Below are 3,911 nucleotides of genomic sequence, written 5' to 3'. Positions count from 1 at the left end.
GTATGTGTGCTTTCATTGAAATCGCTGCTTTGCAGAGAGTTTATTATAGCCCAATATCCCAAAGCATGCTGAGTCAGTTTTCCTAACTTCCAATCTAATGCATCTATAGCATCTGCTTTGGAAAACATGGACGCCTGCAGCAAACAAATGTTTGACTGACAAGCGTGTGAACTTCACAAGCAACTACAGCAGCTGATTTAACAGATCAGCACACTTAAAAGAGATGGGAGCAGCAGGCTTGTACTGTAGCCCATGCTCGCAACAACTTTATAAAGCATGACTAGACAGAATGCAAATAAAAATGGCGACTACAAAGTTGTTGCAGCGCCTTTATAAAGAGTGATGAAAAGGTACCTGGTAATTGTCCAGTGTTTGCACCGCCATACTGCTGTGATGTCATCTGTGTTTGTGTCTTCTCTGTGTTTATTGGCAGATCACAAACCAGCTGCAATTGGAGTGTGTAGATGCTGCATTTGTTAAGACAATGAAAGCACTCTGGCTTTTCTTTTTATTGGCTCAGTTTAATATAAATTTCCCATTATCGGTCTGATAGTTTATCTGTCCAGTATATATCATGCATCCCTAATGCTAATGTACTTAGCTTTTAAGATGCAAAGATTAATCAATTAGTCGATTACCAGACTATTTTGCAACAATTCATTTTTTAAGCAACATAAACATATTTTCTCTGGTTCAGGCTCCTGCAATTTGAGAATTGTCTGCTTGTCTCTGTTTTCTATCATTGTGAACCGGATATGTTTGTGTGTGGGACTACTGTTCAGACAAAACAAAGACAGCTGATGATGCCACCTATGACTCGTGCAGAAAATTGACATTTTTACAATATTTTCTGATATTTTACTAATAAAAAATTAATGACAAAAAATGATGAAATATATTGTTTACTGATCTAGAATCATCATCTAAATCTGTCTAGTGTATTCTCAGTAATGCTGGTCTCGGGACAGGAACTGTTCCCTCTGTATTTACATTATTGAGTGTATTCATATGCACACTAGTATTCTAAGTATGATCAGGTTGCATATGTAGACATATTGTGTCATGTAACACGATATCTCATTTTGTGATCATTCTCTCATTCTTTTCTCTCTCCCTGTTACAGGAGCGTCTGTGACTCAACCTACATTGTAGTTAGTCACTTTAACTGTTTAAATGTTGTTATGACCATTCATTTCATGTTTGGTAACACAGATTATAAAGCGTCTTGTTTTCCATTATCAGTGAGCTGATGGAGAAGCTAAACTCCTAGGGCTGCATGATATGGTTAAATTATTATGATTATTTTGACTGATATTGTGATTGCGATATGATTCATGATTAGTGGGAAAGATGTATTGTGGACAGGCAAAATCTTTTTAAATCATGACGGTGTGACATTTGTTGGTCTGTACCAAGCAAACATGTTTTCCTACATCTGGAGACCAGGTTTTGTAGACCAGGGCATCTCGACAGCACTACAGGAATTCATTAAAATGCTGTTTGTCACACAGTTTGCCTTTATAAAAAAAAAAGCGAAATTCTGTGATTTGGATATTGCACTTGGCCATATTGTGAATTCACAGACAGAAACCAAACTGTGTTCCTCAACAAGCGCTAAAGTACATGTACACAATGCTGGTTTAGGCTGCTTTAAGAGCTGTAGTGTGTTTACACATGATGTTTCTGAAGCTTAAGTCTCTGAAGAGTTACATGAATTGTTTAAAAAAAAAATGAAATGCACCAGGAGTGAGGAAGAAGAAAGGCTTTGGTTGTAGTCAGTAAATCCTTTAAATTGTTTAACAAATGCAACAAAAGTTGCCACTTCCCATTATCATGTAACTTGTTTTAGATGACCATAGTGGTTTGTGTCTGCCATCAAGTGTCATGTTGTGTCAACTGTGACAAAATGAGTGTACAGCCCATTGTTTCAGATGCATCAGTGACATTATTAAGACAAATTAGTCTCTGAGTATACTATATGCCCACTCTCTGTTGCTCATGGAAAGACTGTGTGTCAGAGACACAACTGCTGTTCAGCCAGTAGAGAACACCTTTCTACAACTTTTAGTAGCATTGAATGAATGGCTGGGATGATTGTGTCAAATAGTTAAAGTCTCAAGGCGGAGTCATCAGGGTTATTTTCTCAGAATGCCACAGAAGGCATTACACAGAAGTTCCCATGAGCTTAACTAACATTATGTGTAAAATTGGTGGAGTGCCCCTTCAAAGAACCAGTCCGTTTAGGTTGAGCTGACTGGGATTTAAACAAAATGTTTTTGATTTGTCGTTTGGACACAACTCTTTTGGTAATGGTTGATCTTGATGGGATCCCTCCTCATCACCCCTCCAATCTCTTAGCGACCTCCACATGGTTTCCATTTGCTTATGGGACCCCAAGGTACTTGTAGCTCTCTACATCTGATATATATATGTGTATATATATATTTATAGACAGTATATATATATATATCATATATTTGTATGCCTGAAGTGAGTGAGACTCACTGATTCACATTACCAGGATCTACGGCAATGACATCAGATGTCATTCGAACTAGATAAGTGTGGTCGGATGGTATCGAAGAGAGGAAAGAGGATCCAAAATGAAGGTTTTTTACTACCAGAAGGCAGCAGACATAGACAGCTACAAGTACCTTGGGGTCCCTCAAGCAAATGAAAACCATGAGGAGGTCGCTAGGAAAGCAGCCGCAACCTGCATAGAGTAAGGCAAGTCAGCTGAATGGTAAGAGCAAGGGCCAAGCAATCAACACTTATGCCCTGCCAGTCATCAGATAGCCCACTGGTATAATAAGTTGTCCAAAGGAAGTTGACAAGGAAGCTCCTCATAATGCATGGAGGGTTGCATCCCAAGTCCAGCGTCCAGAGGTTGTACACTAAGCGGAAGGAAGGAGGCCCAGGACTAGTGAGTGTCAAAGCCACTATCCGGGATGAAACAACAAAGATCCATGAGTACATCAGAAGGATGGCACCAAGTGATGAACTGCTAAGTGAATACCTCAGACAGCAGAGACTATGTGAGGAAGAGAAGGAAGAGCAGGAGGAAACATCATAGAGGGACAAACCCCTGCATGGTTTGTACCATCAACAGATTGAAGAAGTGGTTGATATCGAGAAATCCTACCCGTGGCTGGGAAAAACTGGACTGAAAAAGACAGCACAGGCAGTGATCATGGCAGCACAAGGCCAGGCGCTCAGCACAAGATCAATTAAGGCCAGGGTCTACCACACCAGAAATGACCCCAAATGTAGGCTGTGCAAAGATTTCCCTGAGACAATCCAGCACATAACAGGGGGTTGTAAGATGCAGGCAGGCAGGGCGCCATAACCAAGTTGCTGGCCCCTAGGTCAAAATAGGAGACACCTCCAAAGGTGGTGGAGAATGACCAAGCCAAGATCCTGTGGGACTTCCAGATGCAGACCAACAAACTAGTGATGGCTAACCAAACGGACATAGTTGTAGTTGTGGACAAGTTGTGGACAAACATCCTAAGAAGGCAGTGGTGATAGATGTAGCATAGAGTGAATTCAACAGTGGTCCCTGTGGTGATGGGAGCACTTGGGACTGTGAAACCAAAACTGTGAGATTGGCTCCAGCAGATTCCAGGAACAACATCAGAGATTGCTGTCCAGAAGAGTGCAGGCCTAGGAACAGCTCAGATACTGCCCTCAAGCTCCCAGGCCTCTGGTCGAAAGACCCGAGTTTTAATGAGAGAGGAAGAACACAAGACCGCCTACTGGGGTGAGTGTCATTTTTTACATTCACTCGAGTTCACTCGTGCACCACTGTAGTGCCTATATAGCCTTGCCTCCCCTAGAAGTAATTTTGTGTATTTTTATCTTTTTCTTTATTGATAGTGACAGCCTTGGAAAGACAGGAAACGGGGAGAGAG

Source organism: Pagrus pagrus (genome assembly GCF_965226575.1).
Source record: "Pagrus pagrus genome assembly, chromosome: 13".
Lineage (NCBI taxonomy): Eukaryota > Metazoa > Chordata > Actinopteri > Spariformes > Sparidae > Pagrus > Pagrus pagrus.
Note: the sequence above shows the minus strand (reverse complement) of the source record.